Raw genomic sequence first — 9318 nt, 5'->3', positions numbered from 1 at the left:
ACCATTTGACCCAGCAATTCCACTACTGGGAATATACCCTGAAGAGACCATAGCTGACATCCAAGCAGATATATGCACACCCATGTTTATTGAAGGCTGATGTTTTAAGTGGTTGGATTCTGGAAAGTGGTTTCTCCTGTTTTGGTTGACAGTAGGGTGTGGAGTGTGGGGTTGTTTTTTTTTTGTTTGTTTGTTTTTGTTTTTTTTTATTTCATTCACAATTGTGTGTGAGCTGATTGGATTTTCTGTATTTTGCTAACGATGAATTGTGGGCTAGAAGCCTCTTGTTTAGAGTCAACAGGACCTGGTGGGCCGGCCTTTTTATTTAAGTCTTTTTATTTAAACCCTCAGGTCTGTGACTCTGGCTGGGATCTGATGTTAGTTGTGTTTGAGAGGAACATTTTTCTAAGTGATGCAGCACTGGTCTGTCAATTTTTTGTACTGAGGTAACTTGGGGTTGCTGTGATGCTGAACACTGCACCACTGGTGTGTCAAATGCCATAATGATTACCGATGGTGGACAGTTTTTGGTGTACCTCCCAGATTAAGACATGACTCTGGAAACTCTATGAACTTAGAAAAGCAACAAGAGTTATAGAACAGGGTTCAGGTCTAGGGTTGCTATGAGTTGTGTTTGACTCATTGGCACTTAACAACAACAGGCATTTTTGTAGATATAGGTGGTCTTCATCTTTGTATTTCCTAACATGTAGTAATTATGTGTTAATATTTCTGGACCATCTTTCTCAAGAAAGATTATACAAAAGAATGTGGAAATCATTGAACATTATCATTAATGTCACATGTAAGCAAAATACTGCAGAAATTTATTTAAAAAAATCAGCTAGACCAATACATAGACAGAGAACTGCCAGATGTTCAAACTAGATTTAGAAGAGGCCCTGGAACTAGGGGTACCATTGTTGATGTTGGATGGATCATGACTGAAAGCAAAGAATACCAAAAGAATGTCTATCTGTGTTTTATTGACTAAGTAAAGACATTTGATTGTGTGGATCATAACAAATTATGGCTAATTATGGGACTCCCAGAATACTTAATTGTGCACATGTGAAAGCTATTCCTGGACCAAGAGTCTATTGTGAAAACAGAGCAAGGAACTACTGCATAGTTTAAAATTAAGAAAGTCAGGCATCAGAGTTGTGGTCTTTCTCCATACTTATTTAATATGTATGCTAAACAAATTATTCAAGAAGCTGTACTCTATGAAGAAGTACTTGGCATAAAGTTTGGAGGAAGCCTCATCAGTAACCTTCATTATGCATATGATACAATGTTGCAAGGTAGTGTTTGCTGCAAAAGGGCTTGCTGTAGAAAGTCAAACACTGCAGCTTTCAATATGGATTGCATCTCAATGTCAAGAAAACAAAAATTCTCACTACTCAGTCAATAGGCAACATCATGTTAGATGAAGACAATACTGTCACTGTTAATCACTTTATCTTACTTCAATCCACAAACAACACACTTCATACCACCAGTTAGGAGATCAGGAAACATATCACATTGGAAAATCTGCAGTCACAGGCCTCTCCAAATTTTTGAGGAGCGATGATGTCAGTTTGAGGATTAAGGTGTGCTTAATTCAGGCCTTAGTATTTCTGGTCACTTGCTATGCATATGGGTGCTGGAGAATACAGAAGACAGAAGAGTAAGTGATACCTTTGAACTGTGATGTTGGAGAAGAGTACTGAATATCCCATGGACTTCCAAAAAAATAGGTATATATGTCTTGAAAAGGTGCAGCCAGAGTGCTCCTTTGGAGGCAATGTTGACAAAGCTTTGCCTCATATACTTTGGGCATGTTGCTAGGAAAGGCTATTCCTTGGAAGAGACATCATGCTTGGAAATGTGAAGGGTTGTGAGAGAGAGAGGAAGACCCTCAACCAGGTGGACTGACATGGTAACTGTCACAGTGGGCTTTAGTATGTCAAGAAGTGTGAGTATGGCACACTTTGAACTGTTGTTCAAAGGGTGACTATGAGTCGTACTCAACATCATGAGACCTAGCAACACTACTACTACAAACAGAATTCCAACAAATATTTGCAGAATATATGTCTCTGAATGATAAATAAATAGAGGCACTATGGTTTAATAAAACTAATAAGGGATTTGGAATCTGAAAAACCTGGGTTCTAATATCAGCCCTGTGATCAGCCAACTTTGACCTTTACCTTCAACTATAATACAAAGTATACCACACATGCACACACAAAAATACATACATAAATATATATATCAATATCATTCATAGAGTTTATGTACTATGCATGCAAAGTGCTGGTACAATGCTTGGCATATATAAAAGGTACAAAGAAGTGTAGCTTTTTCAGTCTTGGTTGTTAGTTTTAAAGAGCTAGGGTAGACTGGATAACTAAGAGGAAAGAAATTGTTTGAACATGGATTAATTCTAATACTGTTTGGTGTAGCCCTTCACAATTGGAAGAACTCTCCAAAGCATGCTGTCTCATATTATCATCACTCAGGAGTGGTTCATGCAAGGGCTCGCTCTCTCTCTCATCTCATTATAAAGTGCAGACCTCCATCCTGGCTCTACAGCTCCCCTTTCTGTGCTTCTACCTACAAGAAGCATTTTGTCATGCTTCTAAGTGTTAGCCAAAAAGACTGAGTATTTAAGGTACACTTGAGATATTTTCAAATGGATTGGGATCACACAAAGATGTCAAGAATTCTATTATGTTTAACATAAACCACAGGAATGTTAATTTCTTTTCAGTTTTAAGAGAAAAATGAATTCATGTGCTATACAATTACTTGAGTGTCTGCTCAGAGACGTGGACAGGAACTGCAGTTGGTTGTTACTGAGGAGTCCTGAGGTCTCGTTTTTCATTGAATTCAAACCTGCAAATTCAACATTTACCCACTTGTGAATACACTCCTGTCATTCTTTTTTGCTCTTCCGACGTGACAGAGAACTATGGAACCGTATTCAGAAATTATCGGAATGGTTAAAACACTAGTTCCACCTACTTGTAAGTGAACTCTGGTAACTGAGTTCTCAGGGAGACATGCTGCTAGACATGCTAATCCAAAGGTGTCATCTCTGTTGGTTTTTGTTTGTTTGGGTTTTTGTTTTGTTTTAAATGAACCTGTGGTTTTAGTGAACGTTTACAGAGAATTTAGATTTTCATTCATTCATTGTTGCACATTTTACCCGCTTTCCTTTCCTTCCCCATCCCCCAGTATATATTCATTCATTGTTGCAAAATTACCTACCTCTCCTCCCAGTCCTCTTTGCAGTGATATACTCTTATTCTGGGCTGTTGTCATATATATAATCCCTAATGCTTCTGGAAACTCTATGAACTTGGATAAATGTCAATAGTTATAGAAAGGCTTCAGGCCTTTTGTTCATAGGGTCACTATGAGTCATGCTCTACTCAAAAGCAATCAACAATTTTCTTTCATCTGCTCCAGGGCAGTGGTAATTATCTATCCACTCTTATCCTATTCTTCTCCCAACATAACAAGTGAGCACATCATGCTGAGTAAAATATCTCAGTCACAAAAGGACAAATATTGCATAGCATCACTATTACAAAGCAGATCTGACATGACGTGTCATCTCTCTGGTGGTTCAAATCCACCAGCGACTCCAAGGGAGAAAGATGGGCAATTTCTTCCTGTAAGCTTTACAGCCTCAGAAATGCAATGAAGAATCAATTACAAGTTGGCCATGAGTTTTAGCTTTTTGAAGCTAACCATATATACATTCCAAATTTCATTTACCACTTTTCCAAGGCCAGAAAATTGAGAAATAGTGATATTTATCATTTAGTTTCAGTATCCCAAGGTGAAGCTAAAAAATGTCACATCACCTTCAACTCAGGAGGAACTCTTAACATAGAAGAATGTATAGACGAGAGTAGATTTTTACAGCTGGAACCATCCCTGGAGAATTGTGTGATACTTCTGCATATTTCATTGGGAGTTTTGTTTCTACATTATTCTAAATGTACATTTCAATGTTGATGCCAACACAAATAGAGATCAGTTTTTCATTTTTAAGATGATGTATGAAAGAATCTTTTCTTTTACTTTTCCATAATTTCTGGACTCATGTACTTATAACTTGTTAGTCAAATTTGTGTCTCCTAGGTTGCAACACCCCCATGATACATCTTCAAGGATATGAACATGTACGGCCAAGCACAATCAATAAGAGTGCATCTAAATTCCAAAATCAGTCTCCATATTAGTCTATGTGTTTCCTACTGCCAAAGGGGCCCTTTAGAGTAGTGAGAGAAGATCTTCACCCTGAAACCCACAGCGTCCCTTTTCAGCAGGAAGTAGCTAAGAGAATACGCCATCCCCTTTTCCTTATGACTCAGGGTGAAGTCTCTCTCAGGGAGGAGTGATAGGGAATGGCAAAGGACACACTGACAAAGAAGATTAATCAGAACTGGCTTTGACAAGCACTGTGGCATTTGGACAAAAACAAACTGGGAGGAGGGTAGAGAGAATAGTGCAACAATGAATGAATGGAAACCCAAAATCTCTGTAAATGTTTATGAAAATTAATAAAATATAGAAAAAAAAAAGAAAGCCCTAAAATGTTATTTTCTCATGAAGCCTTTGTAAAAAATTAAAAGGCAAAACACATGCCTTTTCTGTAAACAGGATTCATTTTGCATAGCTGTTGTTACATGCCGTTGAGTCAACTAAGGCTCATAGTGATCCTGTGAACAACAGATTTGAACCTATCCTGTGCCATCCTCACAAGCTCCAACATGCTCAAGCCCATTTTTGCAATCACCTTGTCAATCCATTTTGATCAGTCCTCTCCTTTCTCTGATCCTCTACTTTTCCAATATGAAGTAGTTTTCCAAGGTCTGGGCCCTCCTGACAACATGTTCCATGTATACAAGACAGTTTCACCATCTTTGCCTCTTAGGAGCACCATGGTTGCACTTGTGTCAAGGTAGTCCATGTGTGGGATATTCAGTAGCATGTCATTTGGTGGCAAATAATCAAGCTCACAGCCCTTGAGTCAGTTCCAGCAAGTAGAAAGGCTCCACCGGGCTTCAGAGCTTAACTTCTAACAGGTTGAGATTGTCCATCTTTCTTCTGAGGACCCATGGTTTGCAATCATCAGAGGCAATCAACCTTTTGACTAGCAGCTCCAAACACAATGATGGATTCCGATTATAGTTATAAAGGATGAATTTAAAATACTCATTTTACATTTTGAAACTTTCAAAAATAAAACAAATAAAATTTATTTCAACCGGCAATGTGTGAAAATTTACTTGTAATGGGGTAGTTTTTCATTTTTTTTCACCTTCATTATGAAATATTGAAAAGATTTTGGTTTTGAACAAATATAGCCTTATATAAACTATGGTTAAAAGGAATTAAGATTTAAATTTATAATTTTTACTGAGTTGACTAAGTTCAGATTTAATTTACACATTGTGACTATTACATTTGGGTGTTTGGGTTTTTGTTTGTTTGTTTTGGCATTTGGCATTTGCCTCAGGAATAAAACGTTGTTGTTGTTGACTGCCATCGAGTCAAGCACAAATCATAGTGACTCTATGAACAAAAGACCTGAAGCTTTTCTATAACTATTGTAGTTTCTCAAAGTTCACAGAATTTCCAGAGGCATGTTACTTACGAAGTGGAAAATAGTGTTTTAAAAAAAGGATGATATTCTTTTTTCTTTTATTGTTTAATTGGTGTCATATGCATGCTTTCCTTATTTTACCAGTGAATATATTAGCCCATTCTGTTCACAAATTATAAATATTTCAGACATTAAATTCTTAAAGCTCTGAATCAAGTTGTAAAAGATAAATAATTCAAAGACTTCTTATGTACTTCAAGATAATCTAAAATTTTTATTTTATTCCAGGTAACTCTGGACAATAAACATGAAGAGATGTTTGCATTTGGAATAAATAACAGTTTCATTACATCAATGAAACAAAATATAGAATGGGCTTAATGCATTGTAAATACTACAGAAGTACTACTTTGCTATAGTAATTTAATGACTGAAGGTACATTTAATAACAACCTTACCAGTACTTGTGTACAAAGTATTATACAGATTACTAACGAAGATATTGTAGCAGTTGCAAGGATGTTACCAGCTTAACAAACATCTAAATTACAATATTTTTTTCTAAGAGGAAAAGTAGTAGATTTACAGACAGTAAAGAGTTGTGTTTTCCACTTGAAACACTGGAAATAAGAGTTCACATAGTCTGGTCTCTTGATTCATATTACTACAAGAAAAGATTTTCTCTCTTGGGGCCTCTGATCCTGGCAGGCCTAGTACACTAAGTTTACATGAAGAGAGCTTTCAGGATTCCACAGCAATGTAAAGAAACTCTCCTATCTAAAAATTACTGATTTGTATGTAGACCACTGCTTGAATATCGGACTTTAAAAAAACCTATTTACATACATTCAGCCCAGATCAGTAAGTGAAATATTTTGTCTATATTACAATAAGCACTGTCAACATTTCTTCAGAATGCCAGTGTAAGAAAACCATTAGTAACCATTGTCTAGCATGTAGGAGATTTTAAAATATCATACAAGTATACACCTAGATTGTGAGAAATCTGATTTTGTATGTGATATTGCATCTTTCACAGCCATGGAATGCAGAAATTAATCAAAAGTGTAGTAACTAGATGCCTACCTCATCCAAGGCCTAGTTCTCACCTGGTGGTAGGGCTAGTTTCTGCAGAGGCGTTTAGGTAGAAAAGATGACTTCACTCAAAATGCCAGGTCTAAGTGACTCAGTCTAGAGTCACATGGCAATCATCTCAAATGTAAATATATCTGCTACTTTTCCAAGATCCAATTTATTTTCACATCTACTTCTTATGTAATGAAAAATTAAATGTCTTGGAGAACAGGATCAACTTGTCTAAAAGGAATTTTGATACTTATGACTAAAGGATTCATTGTTAATCAAAGAACCTCAACAAATTGGGAATTGGGCCCCTTCTGAAGCATCTGTGATAGTAAAATGCATGTTCAGGACAAGTACATTATCCTCAGAGGAAAGGTGATTAACTATGAAGTTGGACCTTATAAAGTTTACTGAAACATAAATGACATTTAAATTAATGGATCTAATTAAGGGACTAATTAATGAATTATATTAATGAGTGGTAAATTCTAATGAGTTTATTCATTAGGGAGAACATTTTATTTACTTGTGTTAGGAAAACAATATTAAAAATGTCAAAGTGAACTAAACTACTTTTAAATGTTTTTCATATGAAGGTAGTATAATACATATATGATATTTCTCACAGATATTACTTAAAATATCAATAAGCACCAAGTTTAGTGCTGTCAGCCCCTTTGTCCCTTATTAAATATAATTTATAGCTTAAAAACACAACACACTATAATCTATGTTGCATACACACAGATACAATTTTAAAAATGATTATTGACAGTTGTATACCTAAGTAAGAATTTTATCATCACCAGAACTTTATAGCTGTGAGAAGAATTGGGTAAGTGCCCCTATCAAGTTTTAAGATGTACTGGTTAATATTAAGGGTGAAAGGCTTAAATGGGAACTAGAATCTGGTAAGGTTTTGTAAATAAACTTTTCTTCTTCTATCAAGATTTCACCAGTTTTGTACCATCCTGCAAGCAGCCTAGGAAGGACAGTGGCTAAAGTGCTCAGCTGTATAAGACAAGGCAGGTCGACAGTCCCAACAACAGCTCTATAGGGAAAGACATGACACTCTGCTTCCAGAAAGATTCACAGCCTTGGAGATGAGATTGAAGCACTTCTGCACTGGCCTACAGAGGTACTGTTGTTGTGCACCACTGAGTTGGAACTGACCCTTAGCTGACCCTCCAGCAGGTTTTCAGAGGCAGTAAATCCCATGGGAGGAGACTGCCCATTATTCTCCCACAAGAGCAGCCGGTGGATGCAAACCACATGCCATTGGGATTGCAGTGCAGCTTCTTACCACTAGGCCACTAGAGCTCTCTACAAAGTCTCTAGTAGTCAGAACTGACAGGGGGGATTTGATGATATCTTGAATCCTAATCTGTTTATCACAGAGAGGACACAACGAAGGAGTCGCCAGATGGATCTGAGGTGCACAAACAGATACAGTATTCCAGCACATTCAGTCTTAGATCATAAGCTGTGAGAAAAGCCGCTCTCCTCTCTAGGCTGCTAGGCTATCTGCACAATAAGAGAGGCCACATCAAAGCTGGCCACCTTTATTCTATGCCACACTAGTCTCAGGGTGCTGGAGCACTATCTACTCCTACAAGGAAGAGTTCCTGAGTAAAATCCAGCAGGGTCAAGGATTTCTTAAGCAACACCATTCCATATGCGCGCAGGAGGAAATGGGCCCAATTTTTAGCCCAATTAAAAGTAAGAAGCTGGGCATAACAAGGAAGGTACACTCATGGTTATTTTTTAGAATTTGCTAAATCTGCTCAAGCACAGCCAGGTAAAAGCAAGGGTTGGGTTGTCAATGGGCTGCCATTCATCATCCAGGCCCTGATGACAAATAAGCCAGGCTTTCAGTGCCTTTCCCTGTGTCATACCTGATTAAGCTCCCTTACTCATATGGCTCGAGACTGATAGTCCTGTTGTGTTCAGACTGTTCAATCTTTACCAAGTTGCTACTGAGTCAATTTTGACTCACAGTGAGTAAAACTACATGGGTGTTTCAATGGCTGGTCTTTCAGAAGAAGATCACAGGTCTCTTGGTAGTCTTGAACCTCCAACCATTAGTCTAATAGCTGTGTACTTAACTGGTTGCATCACCCAGGAGCTCTCTAGTATCCATCTGTTTGATTTAGGACAATACTTTCCAATTTAAAAAAAAATATGACATGTCCATCCAGCCATGAAATCATGCCTGGAATGTAAGAATGCAATGCTCTACTTAATTTGGGATCACACTAACCAAATGCACAACTGATACATTTTATAGTATGGGAGATTTTGAAAAAGAGCTATTCCCTTTTAGTGACTTCCAGCTTTAGGAATTTGATCAATATTAAGTGCTTAGAAGCCAAAACATTTTGATTTCCTGACATTATATAGTAAATATAAGCCCTCCCTTGAATGTTTATCATTGATTATTTCTTGCTAAACACTGGTCTTTTGTAACACCTAAAGGTTAATTTGATAATACTTGACCCACTCTCTTAAGGCCAACTGCACAGGGTGGGGAGGTGTTTCTCAACATTCAGAATCATAGTCAGGATTTATTTAACAAGATTTCTGGAAGAACTCAAGTTTAGAAACTAAATCTATGTGTAAGTGGT

Source organism: Elephantulus edwardii, unplaced genomic scaffold, assembly GCF_000299155.1.
Source record: "Elephantulus edwardii isolate Elephantulus edwardi_28Jun2011 unplaced genomic scaffold, EleEdw1.0 scaffold00393, whole genome shotgun sequence".
Classification (NCBI taxonomy): domain Eukaryota; kingdom Metazoa; phylum Chordata; class Mammalia; order Macroscelidea; family Macroscelididae; genus Elephantulus; species Elephantulus edwardii.
The sequence above is the reverse complement of the archived record's forward strand: the minus strand, read 5'-3'. Positions refer to the sequence as shown.